Source organism: Sciurus carolinensis, chromosome 6 (genome assembly GCF_902686445.1).
Source record: "Sciurus carolinensis chromosome 6, mSciCar1.2, whole genome shotgun sequence".
Lineage (NCBI taxonomy): Eukaryota > Metazoa > Chordata > Mammalia > Rodentia > Sciuridae > Sciurus > Sciurus carolinensis.
The window spans coordinates 51,636,155-51,658,632 of NC_062218.1; the positions used below are offsets into that span (position 1 = coordinate 51,636,155).

At 34.7% G+C, this 22,478-nt stretch overlaps 1 pseudogene; it reads right to left on the reverse strand.

Moving 5' to 3' along the window:
• Positions 1 to 4,776: 4,776 nt before the first annotated feature.
• LOC124986312 (serine/threonine-protein kinase 31-like) overlaps positions 4,777 to 22,478 on the reverse strand; it is a 53,244-nt pseudogene continuing 35,542 nt past the window's right edge.

The window sequence follows — 22,478 nt, forward strand, 5'->3', positions numbered from 1 at the left end:
TCACTGGCCAGGAAGTAAGGAGTCAGCCTGAGTTAGTTAATGTGTCATTAGTCCCAACACACTCAACCTTTGAACCAAATCCTCAACTCCTTATTATGTTTTATTTAGAGACAGGGTCTCGCTAAGTTGCTGAGGCTGGCTTTGAATTCACAATTCTCCTGCCTCAGCCTCCCACCTTTTCATGCTTTTTATGGGTAATTCTTGTTTTATTTTAAACTGTGCTTTGGGGTGCATCATATCAGTGCTTGAGCCCTACGAAAGCCTCTTTCCAACCTTACGTGCAGCACCCATTGTATATGAACCACAATGAGAAATACATAATTAGATTATTTCTAATTTCCTTCTCCAAATCTAAAAGTTCATGAGTCTAAAGGCAATACAGTGATTTTTTAAAAAGTCTTCTATTTTTTCCAGATTTGTCAAATTAATTATTTCAGTTTTGTATGTGTATGTGTGCATGTGCACGTATGTGCCTTTTGGATAAATCAGATTCACAGAAACTGGACTGTCAAACCATATGCCCATCAAATTTATAATTTACAATGAAGATACATAATCTCATGCATAACTGCCATCCTATATCTAAAATGTATATAACTTCCATATTCAATGTAAAATATTTCAAAAATTTCTGGAGTTTCATTGATAATAAAATCAGATATTCTAAGAAAGATTAGAAGCCACTGTAACATGACTTGTACAAATCCTGTGTCTGTAGATTTGTTATAACCCTCAGTTCAATATGGAATTTCCTCACCATGCCATTTTCAGTTTGACTTAGTCTCATTACAGTAATCAAATACATTTGATAAATCAGGAAGTGTCCTAACGTGCAAAAGTCTGTGTGCGCACAGAACAATATAAAGCAATTGATAAAGGCTAGATTTTATCATTTGTTATAATTTAGTTTCTTATAGACTATGACTGTTATAAAACATCATCCAGCATATCTCCAGGAAAAATAGTCCTTCATCTAGCATAGTTCTAAAGTATACAGCTCAGCAACAAATACCTTTGGACGGTTGAGAAACAAGAATTAAATGTATTTATTTATATTTACTTATTTATTGCTAAGTATTTTATTAATTTGTGTGCAATTTTAAAAGCAATTGCTTTCTTTTTAAATTTTTTTATTTGCTCTAATTTGTTGTACTTGACAGTAGAATGCATTTATACATTTTGGTAGATCATACATAAATGGAGTATAATCTCTTTATAAGTTAAACCTTATGATAGGAGTCATAGGATTAAATCTTTGTAATTTAGGTTAGGCAAGTTTTCACATGCAATCACACATCATTGAAGATACAAATTCTGAGAGATATGTCCTTAGGTGATTTTGTCCATATGCGAAAGTGTCAAATCTTATCATTTAATTTATCTAAATTAAGCATAGGTGAGTTTCTTAATATATACCTTCATCTTAATTATCTCCTCCAGTTCTTAAATAAAATTTTTTCCCGGCTCAAATTCTTCTTAGGATCTGTGAAACTGGAAAATAAGTTATATAGGCCCACCTTATCCACAGGACTACATTCCAAGGCTTCCAGTAGCTGCCTGAAACCATAGCTAGTTTTCCCCCTATACTTACATACCTGAGATAAAGTTTATCTATAAATTGGGCACAATAAGAGTTTAAAACAATAACTAGAAATAAAATAGAAACAATCAGAATATCACAATAAAAGTAGATTAAAGTTTACAAGTTGCTCGTTTCTGAAATTTTCCAGTTAATATTTTTGGTGTGCACTTGACCTTGGGTAAAAAATTGCAGAAAGCAAAGATGCAGATAAGAGGGGACCACTGTATATGCTTCCAGAGATATAGTGGTAAGACAGATATGGGATAACAGTTAACAGACATTCAAAAAGAGAAAATATGCAAAGAACAAAAGTAGCCACCCTTCTTAAGAAATTCTGAATTCCAGATGGGAAAACATTAAATTTTGTAGTTCAAGAATAAGACTTTATCGTTTCCAGCTCCATCCTCTGGAATCAATACCCCATCTTGGAGTCACCCATTCTGTTTTCCCAAAGGATAATTCATCTGAAGTTGAGTAGTGTTATTATCTTGCTCCCTGCCTGTAGAACTTCAGAAGTCTGACAGTCATCTTTCATTTTGTCTTCTCTACTCTTTCAGCCCGAGATAGCAGTGTTTCTGCTGATATAAAATTCAAGAACTCTTTGGATCTTTCATGTATTTTGAATGTTCACCCTTTTAGATAAAAGCCTCCTCCACATATGTCTCCTAGATAATATCATCTACATTCCTCATTTTTGCTTAGATAACTGTTGAGGGGGTTCATGAGTCAAATATCTAATCTCCTGATCTCTTCAAATAACACTCTTCACAACTGAATCCTGTGACTGTGATCTTAGGTGTTGGCGAGGATGTGGGGAAAAAGGTACACTCATACATTGCTGGTGGGGTTGCAAATTAGTGCAACCACTCTGGAAGGCAGTATGGAGATTCCTTAAAAAACTTGGAATGGAACTACCATTTGACCCAGCTATCCCACTCCTTGGCCTATACCCAAATGACTTAAAATCAGCATACTACAATGATACAGCCACATCAATGTTCATTGCTGCTCAATTCACCATAGCCAGATTGTGGAAACAACCTAGATGCCCTTCAGTTGATGAATGGATAAAGAAACTGTGGCATATATATACAATGGAATATTACTCAGCCATAAAGAATGATAAAATTATGGCATTTGCAAGCAAATGGACGAAATTGGAGAATATCATGCTAAGTGAGATAAGCCAATCTCAACAAACCAAAGGAAGAATGATCTCGCTGATAAGTGGATGATGATACATAATGGGGCGTGGGAGGGGTTAGTTTTAGGGTTAGAGTGAGGGTTAGGGAGGGGGGCAAGAATGGGGGAAGGAAGGACTGTATAGAGGGAAAAGAGGGATGGGAGGGGTGGGGGGAAGGGAAAAAAATAACAATGAATCAAGCAACATCACCCTATGTAAACGTATGATTACACAAATGGTATGCCTTTACTCTATGTACAAACAGAGAAAGAACATGTATCCCATTTGTTCACAATAAAAAAAAATAAAGTTAAAAAAAATAAAAAAAATAAAAAATAAATGCATATTTTAAAATAAAAAAAAATAAAAAAAAAAAGGCATTAGAAAATATATCATTAGCAAAAGGTGTTTTATTCATGCCTTTGTTTTCTCGCTGGAGAAAACTTTCCTGATTGTGAATCTACTAAGCTTAGTGTCTTCTGAAACCTGAATATGTAAGAAGCTTTCCAAATCATCAAGTCTTACAGAGCTTATTAATTCTTCATTTAATTTCTCATCCTCTTATTTTTCTATAAGTAGCAAGAAGAAGCCAGGCTGTATATTCAATACTTTGTAAAGTTCCTCTATTAAATATCTGAACATATGGCTTTAGGTTCTGCTTTTCATGTAGTATAGCTTTAAGGACACATTTTAAGCTTATGCAAATCTGTAACTGGGATCCCTTTCTCCTAAGTTTCCAATAATTTGGTTCTCATTTCCTTCTGAACCTCATATGTTCAAACATTACTTAACAAAAGTAAAAATGTTACTGAAATTCGAAAGTTGTCACTTTAAAAATTTCTTTTTGTACTTCATAGGAAAATATTGTTGTAAAAAATGGGAAGTAGGTAATAAATGTCTTGATGGTTTAGTTGAAAAAAGTTTTATTTTTAACTAATGAATGATAAATGCATATATTTTGGGGGTACAATATGATGTTTTGATGCACGTTCACATCTGTATTGTTCAAATCAGAGCAATTAACTTATCTGTCATTTTAAATGTTTATCATTCCTTTGTGATGAGAACATTCAAAATTCTTATAGATACTAGAAAACATAACTTATTAAAAATAGTCTGTGTGATAGAATAATAGAATAGCACTCCTCCTGCATAGTTGTGATTTTGAACCCTCTGATAAACATTACCCCTTTCATTCTTCCCCTTCTGCCCCAGGTTCTGGGGCACCCTTCTTTTATCTATTTATGAATTCAATGATTTTGGTTTTCTCATTTAAGTGAGATTATACAATATCTGTCTTTCTGTGCATTGCTTATTTCACTTTACATAATGTCATATAGGTTCATTCATGTTGTCACAAATGACATAATTTCCTGTTTTTTTAATAGCTGAATAGTATTCCATCATATATATTTGATCACATTTTTAAAATCCACTCATCTGCTGATGGACATTTATGGTATTTCCAAATCTTGGCTATTGTGAATAATACTACCATGAACACAGGGGTGTGTCTCTCTCTTCTGTACACTGAAATCAATTTCTTTGGCCTTATACCCAATAGTGGGTTTGCTGACTCATGGGAATTCTATTTTAAGTTCCTTGAAAAACTCCTATACTGTTTTTCAAAATGATTCTAATAAATTACATATCATCATAAGTGTATAAGTGTTCTTTTTCTTCACATGATAATCAACATGTTATCTTTCATTATTTTGAAAATAGACAATCAGATGAGTGTAAGATCATATCTCATTTTGGTTTTAATTTGCCTTTATAGTAATTAGAGATGTTTAGTATCTTTGCATGTATCTTTTGGCTGTTTATATGTATATACATATATATACATACTTTTTTTTTTAGGCATAGCCAAACATTTCTTATTTTTTTACAACCTGAATACCAAAGATGAAATCCAATTAGTTCCAGAACATTTCCAGATCTTTTGTCTATTAATCAAACTAAATAAAGTTTCTAAAAGGAAGATCTGCAACATCAAGAGAATACTAATTTATAAAATGTTGTCTTCACCATTTCTTGTCTTTTCTTTATATTTATCCAAGTTCTCCATCTTTAATTCATTGTCCTTTTTATATTGAATATACTCAACCTCTTTTTCTGGGTTTGGAATTGATTTCCCCCTCGGTAGGTAGCAAGAAACAGTCAGCATTCAGAACTTGATCAGCAGCCATTGAACTTCTAAAATACATCAAGCTACAGAGGAGGGATTTGACATTATCATCCAAATGAAACTGATCCACTTTGGGGGTTCCATCTTCATTTGTCTCAAATTCCTGATTTTGAACAGAAAGCCACAACAAAAGGCAGTCTGAACTTGAAGGAGGATTTCCTATTTTCAATTCAGGTGATATCAAACACACGTCACCAATCATAATGTTCACTGAGGTTCGCTGACCCACAGATTTGATGAAGTCCAAACCTCCAACAATTCCTTGTTCATGATTTAAAGCAAATACATTGTTCTAATGAAGGGATCCATGAATTATGTCAGCCTTGTGCAATGTGTGCAGGCCCTGGACAACACCTTTCATAATCTTTAAATTTCTTCTGAAATTAAAGGAACACTGACTTGAATAGCACTCAGGTTTGCCCTAGGATCATATGGGACCATCAGAGAAGCCAATAGGATCAGATTTACACAAAAACAGGAATATCAATGGCAGTAACCCAGAATCTTCTTTAGCTTCTCTCCAAGCTCTGTGATAGGTGGCTGCCCTCTGAATCACCTTGGCTTCTGTGTCAACATTCACAGAATAGCCCTTTAAAAGAATTGTCTGCCCATTAACTTCAGAGCACCCCAAAGGACACTTGCTGCTAAGTTCCTTCATGGGCTCAGCATCAAGAATATCGTGTTCCAAGTTCATAGTAAGAAGACCACCAGAGTTCATGTATTTAAGCAATTCTAATTCAGGATGAAGCAGAGGAGCTCAGGGAACCATTTCTGTGCCAAGCTATTAAATTTCTCATATTCCTCCCTCTCTTGATAAATTTCCTGAAAGACCTTGTTGTGCAACTGAGTAAATTTTTGTTTTAGTTTTTGATTTCTTATCCATCATGGTCATCAGATTCTTCCAAATTGTTCTTTTCAACCAATTTCCATCTTAGTCAAGCTTTTAAGCCTTTTGATATCTTCTTAATGGACAGCAAGTGATCCACATTGGGGGCTCTTACTTAAATATCCAGTAATCTGCTTTTTAAACTCAGCACTGTTCCTGTACCTGGATTGTACTGTGCCAATGAGCTTATTCTCTGAATGGATCTTCTTAGCACTTGACTGTAAATATTTAAAATGATCGCCTTATCTGCATCACCTTGCTCAATCAGAGATATTTCCAGTTCTTTGCAGATACATGACTGAGTCTTCTCTAGGATTTCATCAATATTACCAATTGTGTTTTCAGAAGTCAGTGATTCTGCCAAAGATGATCAAAAAACTTCAGGGTGCTCTGGAACCATACTACAAGATGCTTCAGAGAAGCCTTGGATTCACTCCTCACATTGGTGAACTCCTGTCTTTTATCACACTTCCACTCATAAAATTTTCAAAGTATTTCTTTGGAATTGGTTCCTTCTTTGCCCTGTCCATACACTGCTTCTAAAGAGGCTGATAAATCCTGCAATGTTTTTAGCATTTATTAAGCGGTAACACATCCACTTCCAGAATAAAACTTCTATTGCCATATATAGCTTCTGTTGTACTTCATTTCATTTGGTAATCAAAACAGTCCCTTCATTCACATCATGACAAGTTTGGATCTTCTCCTGAGTCAGACTGTATTCTGTCCAAATTATTTCTAATTCATTCGAAGAAGCTAGAGTAGTAATCCACCCTTCATCCAACACTTCTATAGCCTCTAAAAGATCATTTCCAAAACAAACACTGATATTGACACCCCTAATTTCTTTCAATTTTTCCAACTTAGCTTCTAGATTTTTCATTCTGGTATCTACACAAGTCTTTAGAGTGCTTTCTAAATGTTTAGTCAAATTCACGGTAGCTGCTTTCTCTTGCTATAGCTCCTGGAAAATCTATTCTACTTTCAATTCTAATGTCTTATAACTTTTGAGAAGAAACTCCTTCTCTGTCTTAAGTTTTTCATTCTCTTCAATCAGTTTCTGGTCCTGCTTAATTTTTGCCAGGCTGACCCTAATTAAAGTCACCAACAGCCAAACTTTCCTTTGAAAATGTCACAGGATTTCCTACATCATTTTCATTCTTCAAATCGAAAATCAGCCTTCCATTTAAATGTCCCTTTGGCCTACTGAAGTTTGACTGGTTTGATCTGTGCCCTCACAAGGGAATGGGGTTCTTGAGGTTCCTGAGAGCAAGTTGACTAGGATCTGATTTTTTTTTCCCCTCACAGTTGTTAGGGCTAGAAGAGTTTGCATTTTTCTGCAAATTCTTAGTCATCTTCCCCTTTATCAACACCCATACACAGTCTGAGCAATAAACATTCCATTTTGATAGGTTGCTTTGATTCTCATTTTTATTTCCTTTTCAAAAATCAAACTCCCCAAAAAGGTTCTGCCCTGATCAAACTGGGTAACTTCTTGGTCAAAAGGAATCTGTAGTCCCCAAAGTCTATACGTTTTGGCAACACTTAAAAATTGCAGCTCCAAAGTAATTTCTACTATGTAAGATCGGTTTAGAATTTCAGAGTTTCCATAGTCAATATACCTCACCAGACACTTTTCATCACTGATAATTTTCAGTACTTTGCATCTGTACCAACACTTATCTTCAGAAAATAATGCACCATAAATCAAGGTTCCCAAAAACTGAATTGGCATGAGGACAAATTTCAGAGTCAAGAACCAATCTTCATAGTATCTTTATTTCTATTGATATTCTGGGCCCAAAATGTTACTGCATCTTCTACATGTCTTCCAAACACATCTTCGACTTACATTTTCCATCACAGATGCTCTAGAAAAGTGGCCCTGGCCCCACATGTTGAACCCTCAGACCACTGCCTGCCACAGTAGAAAGCCCTCAGCCACCATTGTGCCTATATATCTTTTTTTGAGAAATGTCTATATATGTCCTTAGCCAATTGTTAATAGACTTGTTTTCCAGTTACTGTTTGATACTTTGAATATTTTTCTATTTTATCTATTTGTCCATTTTGGGTTCTGTTGTCTGTGGATTTTGAGATCTTCTCTAAAAATTTCTTGCTTGGATATATGTCATATAGATTTTCCTCTATGCTTTCTAGAAGTTTCATAGTTAGGTTACTTTGTAAATGTAAGGTCCCAAAGCAACAATACCATTACACCAATACCATGATATATGGGTTACAGCCTTGTAGAATATTTTGAAGACAAATGGTGTGATCTCCCCACCTTTATCTTTTTGATCAAAATTGCTTTGTCTTTTGGGTTGTTTTATAGTTCCATAAAAATTACAGTAGTATTTTTTTCTATTTATGTGCAGAAAGTCATTGACATGGTAGGGAATGCCTTGAGTCTGGAAATTGCTTTGGGGAATATGGATATTTTAGTAATATTAATTCTTTCATTTGGTGACCATGGAATATTTTCCATTTTTGCATCTTATTTAATTTTTTCATCAATATGTTATAGTTCAGTGTAGAGATCTTTCACCTTCTTGGTTAAATTTATTCCTAGGTATTTGGGACTTTTTGTAGCTAATATAAACAGTTATCAGTTGCAGAGTCTTTACAAACAATGTTTGTACTATGTTCAAGACATATTCAGAAGTCCCAGGGATTAGGGTGTGGATACTTTGGGAAGGTAGCATTATTCAGCATACTGTGTCAAACAATGAAGTATTATTCACAGTAAAATAAATGAAGCACTGACACATGTCACAATGTGAAGGAACCTTGAAAACATGTTAAATGAAAGGAGACAGCATAAACAGCCATACATTGTATGAATCAACTATGTGAAATGTCCAGAGTAATCAAATCCATGGAAGCAGAAAGTAGATTAGAGGTAACCAAGGACTGTGGGAGTGAGAAATGGGTGGTAATTTTCCGTGGTTATGGAGTTTCATTGGGGGAAGAAAAAGATGTCCTACAATCAGTGACGTTTGTTAAATAATTCTGCAAATTGAAACACTACAAAATGAACTGAATTGAAACGCTATAAGATGGTAAATTTTATAACATGCAAATTTATCTCAAAAGTTATTATAAAAAAATCTGAATATATTTTTAAATGCCATGACACCATGTCTACTCTTACAGTTATTGAAATATGTCCGAAATTCTAAGTTAATACTATGAAAGGACAGAAAATATTGAAACTGTCATGTATAATTCTAATCCCAAAACAATAATAAAATAGACTATTTGTTTGGCAAAATTTCTCATATAGTCAAATAGTATACTGAATAACACCGGAGAAAATGTTTATTTGTGCTAGGAGCAAGATAAGAGTAATCTTGAAAATTCAGAAACATAGTTTATATAGGTTGTAAGAAATACAAGCAGAAGCAAGCATCTTTCTGTGGAAAACCTATAGATTCGTGTTAGTACAGAGTCTGGATTTTAATGGTCCATGAAGGTAAACAGACATGAGAAAAGCTCTGTGCAGTACAAGCAAGGATCAAGATACAGAATAACACTCATAATGTAATAAGATGTAAAATATAAAAGAAACATTGATAAATTGAAATATTCTCAAATATACACATTATATAAAATCAGAATTCCGGAAAAAAAATAAAGCTGTTAGAGAATATGTGGAAGAGATATCAATTCTGGTAATATCAATGCATATCTGGTAGTAAAAATTAAAAAAAAAAAAACCTTTTAGTCATGTAGTAAAAGTATAGAACAAAATAGACCAAGAGAAAATTTTGAAGTAGACAAAAAAAAAAAAAAGGAAGGAAAAAACTCAATGTAAAAGACTGACACACATGTAAAAGAGATTTCTTAATGGTAGCAGTAAAAAGTAGAAGACAGTACAGTAATATTTCTAGAAACTTAGAGATAGTAAACTACAGTTTTATATTGGGGAATTTTTATATTTGGCAATTAGCAAAACAAAGACAATCAAATTTTGTAAAGATGACATGGACGTAATTACAAGTACAAATCTCATTATTTGTAGAATATAAATCATTCTCAATTCCCTTCCCTCTCTGGTGTCTCTTTTCTATATTGTTCTGATTTTTTATTTTGTTTTTCCAAATATGATGAGTTTGAAAAAAAATGCATGTTTAGTTTTTTAATATCCTAGTGTTTACATTCAGTTTTCCTGGTATTCCTGGAAGTTTTTAATTGTGTCTGTGTGTTTTTTTCCCCTCAGTTATGTTGGTTTGGGACACATAGATTTAGAACTAATATTTTCTTGTTTAAGTATGATTTTCTTTAAGAAGTTTAAAATTTTCTCTTTTTTTTAATGGTTTTTAACCTTAAAAATCCAATGTAACCTTTTTTTATTTGTTTTCTGACATTTCTTCACTTTAAAAATTCGATCTTCAAAAAATATATTTTTAATGACTGTACAATTTTCTTATGTGTTTATATGCCAGAATTTTGAAACACCCACCTCTTTAGAACATTTAGTTTCTGATATAATGTTATGAATATGGTACTGAAGCATTTTATATATCTATTGTTAATCTCTTATAATGTTCTAGAATTAGAGTTGCTAAGATTTCATATAGTAATAAGAAATGCCTGTGAAAATTCTGTTTCTTCACTCCTCTTTTGACTTGGCTCATGACAAAATAACTTTTATTATAAACAAGATGATTAAATGATATCACATCTAATCGAAATTTATTTCTTTACCATATCATGGAAAATAAATTATCTGACAACTCAGTATATTTTTAAAATTTACATGCTCATGATATTTGTGCCTATTCACTTAATTTTAAAAAAAGCTGCCTCACTTCTATTGACATTTGAAATGCCACCTTACTATGTTTACAATCAACACTCCTTGGGTCTAGGTGCCGAAAGTAAAGTTCTGTGCTATGCAGAGGACAAGAGACTTCTAACCCCGGTTGGTGCTTTGTTTCTAAGTTGGGAGGTCTGCCTTTGTCTGGGGCTGCTGTGATTAGGTCAGTGAACCTGTCCAATCCTTGCATCCAATATTAGGAAGTCACAGATGTAGTCCATACTTTCCACAATAAAGTGGATATTGATTGCTGATACCTTTCCATTTCCTGGAACCAAGGCATTTGTGAGATAAGCTAAGGGATCTCACCTGGGGTTTCTAAGATATTTTTGGACCTTTCCAATAAATTCTCTTATTGGTACTTAGAGTAGCCTGATTAGAATTCTTTCACTTGAAATCAAAAGAGGCTTGACTAGAATGAATTTTATTCTGAGGCTTAATGCTGCTCTAAGCTTCCATTTTTTTTTTTTTTTAACTTTCTTTTCCTTTTTGGAATGGCTACATAGTTCTTTTCTAAACATTTCATTATTTTTTGTTTTGTTTTTGGTCAGGGATTGAACTCAGGGGTACCCCACCACTGAGCCACATCCTCAGCCCTATTTTGTATTTTATTTAGAGACAGGGCCTCAATGAGTTGCTTAGTGCCTCACCATTGCCAAGGCAGACCTTGAACTCATGATCCTCCTGTCTCAGTCTCCCAAGCTGCTGGGATTACAGGCGTGTGCCACCATGCCCTGCTAAACATTTCATTCTTTAAATTTGATATAATCACAAGAACTGTTTTGAATTGAATGGAATCATTTAGATTACTTTTTACTTCAATTCTACAAATTCCAGTTCCATTATTTACTGAACTTCTGCCTTTGGGGAAAATCCCTTACTCTCTCTGCAGCTTTTTGTTTGTTTATTTGTTTTAATAAAATGAGATGACAGCAATTGTGCCCTCTACGGTCTATTTCAGCTTACAGTCTATGACATCTACACCTATTAATGAAAATGCAGTCAAAGAGGCATTTAATTAGCTCTTGCAAAATCTAGGTAAATAAGCTGATGAGGGACTGTGCTATGGTCATGGTGTCAGGGTGAGAGATGTAGAGTATGATACAAAATACAATATAAATATCCATGTAGTTTGATTATTTTACCATCATACAAAATTAGGAAAGCCAATGGACATATATTTCTCTTAGAAGAGGGAACTGTATCCTGAATCATTTTTGAATTTGTAAATATTTTCAGTAAATGTTTCTTCTTAATGTACTTTAACAGATAACACATATTCTTGAAAAGTTCTAATGTCGGGTCAAACTGCTTGATATAATGTTTCTTAAAATAAGATTTGTGGGCTTTCAGTATCACAATTCACTTGTAGCACTTTAAATAATTTACATTAACTCAGAATCTTGTTCTAGATCTACTGAATCTGTATCTCTGGAAGTGAATGTTTAGACTCCTTATTTTTTAACCAAGAACCCCAGGTAATTGCTATATACCTTAAGGTTTGAGAACTACCCATATGAGTTCAAATAAGTGGACTCCCACTAATTAACTGAGAAATATTGTACAATTACATGTTTCCTCAGCAGCAGAAAGATAAGATAATCTTAAGTAAATCACTTAACATGATTCAATGACTTATGTACATGCAATAGAGTAGCTATTATTGCAGTGAGAAGTTTATAGCAGTAGTTAGGAGACAAGCTCAGTTAGTAGGCAAGTACAACAGTTGGTTGATCAGTAGAACAGTAATGAATATACTGGTCAAGATATTAACATAAAATGAAAGTGATACTTATTGTTTCCAAGGCCAATGGTCTTTAGTAGATTGATGAGTTTTCTTTGAAAACTTCACTGTCATTGCATAGAATCTGGAGCAGCCAGTTCATAGTGATAGAAATGACCAAACATGAATTTCTCAATGTAAAGACACTGCTGGTTGTTACCTTTAAATCTATTCCCTTCCTTCTTATTGAAAGAATTCTAGGTTTATTTGACAGGGAAAATTACCCAGGTAAAACCTATATTCCCAGCCTACCTGGCAGATAGGATGGATAATTATAACCAATGCACATCATGAAAATTTACTGTGATGCCTTTTCCTCCTCCTCACTTCCTTTGTCTTCCTGGCTGGAACATGAACTGGGGTCCAGACTACTAGCACATATCTCGTGACTAATGAACAGCATTAAAAATGACAACCACACGTAAGAGTTGTTGATAGAAAACTAGAATGAGTTTGATGACAACAATGTGCCAGTCAAGGTGACTATCTAGATTTCCTGAAAGTGAGAAAAATAACTTCATATTTGGTTAAATCACCATATTTAGACTATTTATTATGCTTGAATAAATTTTATAACTGATGTAATTTGGAAACTTAATAATAGACTTTTGATGATGACAAGGATTTCTTTAATAGTTTACCAGCAGTACATGTGAACGAAATAACTACAGCAGAGTTTGTTGAAGTGTGTCTTTGGTTTTGTGGATAGTATAATGCAGTTTGTTTGTTTGAGCTTCCTATCTATGAAAGGAAAAATAAAACTATAACATGATAATACTTATGAATGAACCAATCACTTCAAATTAGTAGCTTCTTAAATTTATCCTTTCCATGTAAGATAAACCCTGTTCCAGAATGTGAAAGACTTTATCTGTCACTCCCTGAGAAAATGTATGAAAAAATTCTGGAAAACTAAAATCTCAAAAAATTGTAAGAGTTCATTGTTTATGAAAATGATGTTAGAGAACTATAAAAAATAAGACCCTTGACAATAATAAGTGAACTTAATAATTTCTTGTTATATAATTTTAATTTTATAAAATATAAAAATATGTTAGTGCTTTTTTTCATAAAGTTACAAGAATGGGTTAATTAAATGTGTTAAATTATTATGACAAAAGAAAATCTTTATATTATTTTAATATTTATGTTCAAATATGATCTGAATTTTTGTGGTTTCTTCTTATCAAAACTTACTATTTACCTAACCAAAATTTACTAGAGTACCCTTATCACATGTCAGACATTGGGCCAAGAATTTCATACACTATGTCTAGTCTTAACAATTATGCAACATAGCATAAATATGTTCACATATTTAGGAGAACTTGAAAGTGATTCAATAGCTTTGAATTTTTTCTTGTTTCGTCAGACTAGGTCACATTAGAACTTTGATTCATACTGAACTCTCTCTTTTCTAATTTCTTACAGTTTCTCCATATACCCAAACAGTAAAAACACACACAGGAAAGATTAAAAAGAAAAACTGTTGAGAAATTAAAGGAGAATATTTTTATAGCTTGTCTGTGGAAGAATAATTGTGTTTCTTAAAATAAACCTGTAAAAACATTGCTTTGTCACTGGTTCTTTGCGGTGCCAAATCCACGGGTATTTGTCACCGCCTGCAGCAACAATTTGTGCGGGTCTTTACAGGTGGTGGACTGGAAACTGAGCTACTTCTATTTCTGAGCTGCTTCCTTACTTGCTTGTTTATAGAGGATAGAGGAAATGAGGCTTACTTGCTTTGAGAGGAGAGAGAGAGAGGCTTTGCATAAGAGAGAAAGAGAGACTTTGCTTAAGAGAGAGAGACTACACTTTCAGAGATCTATATCTTCTTAGTTCTGCGCTTCTTAAAGGTGTGTCCTGCATCCTGTGAACTAAGTAATGTGTCATTTTAACTATTTGGTGGGTAAGTTGCCTGCTGGATCTATTTCTGAAAGTACCATGTTTGATGTCTCCAACTCTAACAGGGCATGGTCTAGCTCTTCTTGGAGTTCTAGCAGTATCTGTCTCATGTGCTTTGATGCTCCATTGTCAGACCCATATTTGTTAAGGTCTCTTATGTCCTCGTGGAAAGTTACCTCTTGACTGAGTAATGCATTGCATTACTTTAACTCTGAGAATTTCCTTGTTCTGAGTCTACTTGTCTAAAAATTGATATTGTTGCTCCAGCATTGTTTTATGTAGCAGAGATTGAACCCAGGGTGCTTTACCACTGAACACATCCTTAGCCTTTTTATGTTTTATTTTGAGACAGGGTTTTGTTAAGTGTCTGGGGCTAGCTTTGAACAGGGGATCCTCCTGCCTCAGCTTCCTGAGTTGTTGGGATGACAGGTGCGTGCCACTGCATCCAACTTCAACTTTCTCTTGATTCATGCTAGCATGGTGTATTTTTCTTTCATCCCTTTATTGGGACCTTTATATTTAAAGTAGATTTCTTAAAGATAACATATAGTTATGTCTTATTATTATTCATTCTGTGAGTTTCTTTTAATTGATGTATTAGCCTTCTCATGTTTAAAGTAATGTGGTTGAATTGGTATCTGTCATATTTGTAACTTGTTCCAATTCACTGCACTTATTCCTTTTAATCCACTCTTTCTTCCTTCTAATTTAATTGAGAATTTTATATGATTCCATTTCTCTCTTGACTTACCATATCAACTATATTTTAAAAAATATTTTAGTTTGTAATATAGATTTATAAAAAAATTAATTCTACTTTCAATGAATACTGTGCTATGTCATAGACAGTACAGATACCTTGTAACAAAAGTGTTCATGATTTTTAAGAGTTTCTTAGTATAGTTGGTCTTGGTTTATATGAGACAGAAAGACCAGGGAGGGTTCTCCAGTTGTCAACTTGACCTTCCTATAAGTCAGACAAAGAACCTGGGAAGTAGTTTCCCTCAAGGCTGATCTCTTCCAGCGGGGACAGAATGCTATGGATAGATTGCTAAATAGCTATTTTTTATTTTCCTGCTGCAAGCATGAGGTGATTTTTCTCCATCTTCATTTGAGAACCTATTGGAACACCTAGAGGTAAGTCTTATCAAATTATGATGGTCACCCTAAAATGTACCCCTTTAGACTTATTGATTCCCAAGCTATTCTATGATGTAGTCTCTAGCAAGTAGTCCATTACCATTTAAGTATTTATATTGGCTGCAGGCTCTGGTGGTGGCTTCTAATCCCAGTAAACTGTAATCCTCTGCATTCACATGTCTCTACAGATTTTGGTTGGTGTTTTGCCCTATAAGCTCAATTCCCAAGTTGATTTAAATTTGTTGTTTTTCAGTTTGTTTAGCTTTTCTGTTATCATAAGGATGGTAGTCGTGATGACTTGTGAACTCGACCTGTTAGAGCAGAACCTGAAGTCAGATATAAGACTTTTCATTACAGTTCATGAATCTACATTTCTATTAATGTACATTTATTTTTACCCATGTCATTTAATGTGAAAATGTTATTTTGTTGGTTTTACTTACATTATTTGTTAAGATTAGATACTTTTTCCTATTTGGTTATTCTTATTCACCATCTGTAGAAATGAACAGACATAAATTGCTATTAAAAACCTGCTTAAAAATCAGGTCTGCCTTGAAAAATCAAAAACACTTCTCACTGAATAGATTTATAAGAAGAAATGAAGATAATAGTAAATTTATTGATTTGAGCTCAATAAAGCTGAATAAATATTTTAATTTCTAAAGTAGATAAAATACATGACACATGGAAATCTGGAGAACAATAATTTTTGCATAATAGAAAAACAAAATTGAAAAATAGCTGAATATAATCTACAATGGAGATAAACAACATTGGATATAACACATGGACTTTCTGAGAAAGCTAACAGGTGTAAGAAAGAATAAAGAGAACATAAAACAGGCAAAAGAAAAATATGAACAAACAAAACTCAAACAAATGAAATAAGAAAATATCAGTAAAATGATTTATTCTTTTTACTTTGAACATTTTCTTTTGTATTACCTGATTGATAGTACTCATAAAGACCTTTAGATTAACGTAAAAGAAGTAATAATAAAACATAACTAGGCTTTCGAGTATCTTTTTAGTGTAAGAAAATATTATACCCTCAAAGAAAACGTATATCATACTTCCTACAGGTAAAAAGAATAATATGACTGGCGTCAGATCCTCATTTACCTTGTACTTCAGAAGCAGAGGAGGGATGATTGCAGAATTTTGAGAGGAAAAAAGAAAACTCATGTGATATGTAAGAGAAAGATGAAGTACTTAGAACCACCTGCTTAGCTCTTCAGTATATGATTTAGAGAATACTTCAGCTGAGAACTATTGATATACATCAAAAATCAACAACTCAGGAAGGAGAAAATTTTGGTATGAAACAACAGACATAGAGTAGTGAAATGTCAAACAGTAATAAGAAAAAGGAATGTATAGAACACCTGCTTTATATTAGCAACAACAGTAGGCATCTTTATATGCACTAAAGCCCTGTAAAACCCTAGGAGGTTGTTATTAATATTACCATAATTTACATTCTGGGAATATAAGTACAGAGAGATAAAATATCTGGTCCATAATTACCTGTCTCATGTTATGTCAAGTTTGACTATTGTTTGGAAACAAAATTCATTTTTGTTATGTTTCTGTATGATACATTTACCCATAGTTTACTGAAACTCCCCCAAACAAATTATAAGCATTCTATATTGTTCAATAAAGATTTTAGAAATACAAATTTTAACATGTCTTCCGGGGTATTCTAATGCATAGTCCTGCTACCAAACTTTTGAGAAACGTTCTTTCATTTTCCTTCTCAAGGCAATTCCATGACCTCTGTTATCTATATGCCAATAAATTCCAGAGATAAAACTATACCAAGAGTTAACCTCTGAGTTTCTTCTGTATAAATGTGACTTCTCACTCAGTAAATCTCAACAAATCACAGGGATATTTCACAGGACCTTTAAAGCCACTATATCAAAACAGATCATACTACCACCCCACACAAACACATACCTTCTCTAAGTGTTCCCTCAACTCAAACAATGGCATCACCCTTTGCCCACTCAAATTTGAGATTTAGGAAATTTCACCTATAGAATGTGATGTAATTGTGATATGCACAAATCTTAGCAAAATAATTTGAATTTATATTCTTATTTCTTTAGTTTGTTATATTGAATTTAAAGTTCTATAGAAAAATGTTTAATTTTCAGAGTGTTATAAAGTACTTGCCATTTGTTTCCAGTTTTCTGGGATTTAAAAAATTATCACAAATGAGTATTTTATGGAATCATTTTCAGTTTTTATGTCTTTAACTCCATTTTTCTAGTTTAATATGTTAATGTGGTAAATTTAAATTGTCATTGCTTTCTTGGATAAACTTGATTTATCACAGCACATAAATTCTTGGACTAAATACAAAGTGAACCAACAAAAATATGTGAAAGATGGTATGAAAAAGAAAACTTTGAATGCCTATTCACATACCTCCCCCCACACACACTCATAATAACAACAGATCTAAGGTTTGTCTCAACATCTCCACAGCAATGTTTATTATCAAAAAGAAATCAAACAATATCTACAAGTTTTGAGGAAAATGAAATGTGTCCAAATGACCCTTAATACTGCCAATAGTCCTTGTTATTCAGGTACATAGGGTAACATGGATTCTCAAGCGTGCAAGAACTCTGGTACTATAGTACCCATACAACCTACCAAAACCAACCAAAAGAACAAAAGACTTAAAATCTTTATTATTTGAAAATACCTTTAAGAAAAAAATCAAAATAAAGGACTGGAGAGGTTGTTTTATAAGACAACTAATGGCAAGCAATTAATCTACTTAAATATATCTATAAGGCTAAATAAGTGTGCAAATTTTGAAGTAGAGGATGTGAATATTCTAAATATTTTAACAAAACTATAACTTTAAAACTATAAGAAAAACTTTTCAGGACTGGGTTGTGGCTCAGTGGTAGAGTGCTTGCCTAGCATGTATGAGGCACTGGGTTCTATTCTCAGTACCACATATAAGTAAAGGAATAAAATAAAGATCCATTGACACTTAAAAAATTTTAAAAAAGAAAAACTTTTCAAACTTAACAAAATATATAGTATTAATTTTGATATTTTTGATGATAAGTTTGCATACAGGAGTGTTAGAGAATAGAAACATGTATTTCTCTGTGTTTGATAGAGAAGTTATATTCTTTTCAGATCTAAGAATTTGAGAAATACTATTTCAGTTATTAACTTTATAAAGGTATGCTCCAGAAGAATGAAGAATCACCTACATATTTTCAGACAATCAAAAGTACTGAAAGGAAAGAAAAATAAAAACTAGAGCAAAGATAAGAAATGGGATTTTCAAGATGGCGACTAGAGGGTTGCTGCATTCCATGTTGCTCCAGGACTCAGGATTCAAGAAGAGGAGATATTGAGAGACTTGGGACCAACTCAAAGCCGCCGGGTGAGTCTCTCTCATTGGGGAAACGTCCGGATGGGGCGGTAGTCCCAGAACACAGGGAACTTTGTGAAATAGAGTTGCCCAACGAGACACCCCTCCCTCCGCTGGAGTAGTGAACAGGGACAACTGGGAACATTGTAGAGGAGGCCGCTCAGCACGACGCTTGGACTCAGAACAACCCACCAGGCTCCAGGCAGCTGCCCAGAGGAGGAGGTGCGCGGTGAACTGTTTGGACTCAGAGCAACTGCTCCTGAACATCAGGGGCTGCCTGGAGGAGGAGGAGGAGTGCAGCGGGTTGCATGGACTCGGAGTGGCTGCACCAGAGCTCTGGGCAGCTACCCAGAGGAGAAGGTGCGCAGTGAGTTGTTTGGACTCAGAGCACCACTCTGAACACCGGGGGCTTCCCGAGGAGGAGGAGGAGCACGGCAGTCGCTTGGGCTCGGAGGGACTGCACCAGGGCTACGGGTGGCTGTTGGGAGGAGGAGGTGCACAGTGAGTTGCTTGGACTCATGGTGACCGCACCGGAACTCCAGACTGCTATCTGGAGGAGGAAGAGGTGTATAGCGGGTCACTTGGACTCAGAGCGACTGCATGGAACACCAGGCAGCTGCCCAGAGGAAGAGGCATGTGGCGGGTCGCTGGGACTCAGAGCGACTGTATGGGGCTCCAGGTGGCTGCTCAGAGGAGGGGCCGCATAGCCAGGCAATTAGTGCAGAGCAGGGTCCCAGGACCTAGGCAGCTTCTTGGTAGAAGAGCCACACAGAGACAAGCTGAGGGATGGAGCGAAGGTTCCAGGACTGCAGGCAGATTCTCTGAGGAGGGGTGGCATATGAAGACTCGTTTGCGAAGGGTGAGGCTCCCAGGCCCAGGAGGTAGGTCCGGGCCCCTGAGAACATTGCAGAGGAAGGCTGCCCAGCCCAGGCAGTAGTTGTGGATTGAGGGGAACCTCTAAGAGGGGAACTGACCAGCGAAACCTCCCCACCGGGTGAGTCTTCCCCGCTGGGTGAGGACGGGAAAACCAGAGACACAGGCCTAAACAGGCCTTGCCTCAGCCCGCAGCCTAGTTCCCCTTTGGATGACCATTGGTCAACAAGTAGAGGCACCTCTGCCCACTAGCAGGGAATATACCCCACCTGAAGGCCACCACCCCTAGAGAGGCAGCTTCCTTGTGGAGCACCGCATTATCAACATCCTCCAAAACTTCAGGCTACTGAAGGCTAAGAGGGGATATATTAGAAATCTTCAGGGATATTATAAGGCAATAGAGGAAATCTGCAGTATCTCAGGGTCTACTGATACCTGAACAATATGAGAAAACAAGGGAAGAAAATGCCCCAAACAAATCTAGATGTTACATCAATAAAATCCAACGACAGCATGACAGAAGAAATGACAGAAAGGGAGTTCAGAATGTACATAATTAAAATGATCAGGGAAGCAAACGATGAGATGAAAAAGCAAATGCAGGCATTGAATGATCGCATCAATCAATAGTTAAAAGAGCAAATTCAGGAAGCAAAAGATCATTTCAATAAAGAGTTAGACATATTGAAAAAAAACAAACAGAAATCCTTGAAATGAAGGAAACAATAAACCAAATTAAGAACTCCATAGAAAGCATAACCAATAGGATAGAACACGTGCAAAACAGAACCTCAGATATTGAAGAAAAAATATTTAACCTTGAAAACAAAGTTGACAAACAGAGAAGATGGTAAGAAATCATGAACAGAATCTGCAAGAACTATGGGATATCATGAAAAGGCCAAATTTAGGAATTATTGGGATTGAGGAAGGCTTAGAGAAACAAACCAAAGGAATGAACAATCTATTCAATGAAATAATATCAGAAAATTTCCCAATCTGAAGAATGAAATGGAAAATCAAGTATGAGAGGCTTATAGGACTCCAAATACACAAAATTACAACAGACCCACACCAAGGCACATTATAGTGAAAACACCTAACATACAAAATAAAGACAGAATTTTAAAGACTGTGAGAGAAAAGAATCAAATTACATTCAGGGGGAAACCAATACAGATATCAGCAGATTTTTCAATCCAGACCCTAAAAGCTAGAAGAGCCTAAAACAACATTTTTCAAGCCCTGAAAGAAAATGGATGCCAACCACGAATCTTATACCCAGCAAAACTTACCTTCAAATTTGACGATGAATAAATCCTTCCATGATAAACAAAAGCTAAAAGAATTTACAAAAGAAAGCCAGCATTACAGAACATTCTCAGCAAAATATTCCATGAGGAAGAGATGAAAAACAAAGAAGCAAATCAGCAAAGGGAGGAACTATCCTAAAGGAATTGTCAAATAAAGGAGGAACCAAGTCGTGTCAAAAAAAAAAAAAAAAATGAGTCAAATGACCGGGAATACAAATCATATCTTAATAATAACTCTGAATATTAATGGCCAGAACTAATCAATCTAAAGCCATAGACTGGCAGATTGGATTAAAAAGAAAAATCCAACAATATGTTCTCTGCAAGAGACTCACCTCATAGAAAGAGATACCCATAGACTAAAGGTGAAAGGATGGGGAAAAACATACCATGCACATGGACTCAGCAAAAAAGCTGGAGTATCCATCCTCATTTCAGATAATGTGGACTTCAAGCCAATGTTAGTCAGAAGGGATAAAGAAGGACATTTCATACTGCTTAAGGGAAGCATAAATCAGCAAGATATAACAATCATAAACATCTATGCCCCAAACAGTGGCTCATCCATGTATGTCAAACAAATCCTTCTCAATTTTAGAAACCAAATAGACCATAACACAATAATACTAGGTGATTTTAACATGCCTCTTTCACCACTGGACAGATCTTCCAACAAAAATTGAACAAAGAAACCATAGATCTCAATAACACAATCAATAATTTAGACTTAACAGACATTTATAGAATATACCATCCAACCAAGAGTGAATACACTTTCTTCTCAGCAGCACATGGATCCTTCTCTAAAATAGACCATATATTATGCCACAAAGCTAATGTCAGCAAATACAAGAAGATAGAGACACTACCTTGTATTCTATCAGATCATAATGGATTGATATTAGAAATAAATGAGAGATTAAAAAACAGAAACTTCTCCAATACCTGGAGATTAAATAATACACTATTATATGATGAATGGATAACAGAAGACATCAGGAGGAAAATAAAAAAATTCTTAGAAGTAAATGAGAACAAAGACACATCATATCAAAATCTCTGGGACACTATGAAAGCAATACTTAGAGGAAGATTTATTTCATGGGGCGCATTCAAAAAAAGAATTAGAAATCAACAAATAAATGACTTAACACTACAGCTCAAAGCCCTAGAAAAAGAAGAGCAGACCAATACCAAAAGTAGTAGAAGACAGGAATAGTTAAAATCAGAGCCGAAATCAACGAAATTGAAACATAAGAAACAATTGGAAAAATTAACAAAATAAATAGTTGTTTCTTTGAAAAAATAAACAAAATTGATAAACCCTTAGCCACTCTAACAAAGAGAAACATGGAGAAAACTCAAATTACTAAAATTCGGAATGACAA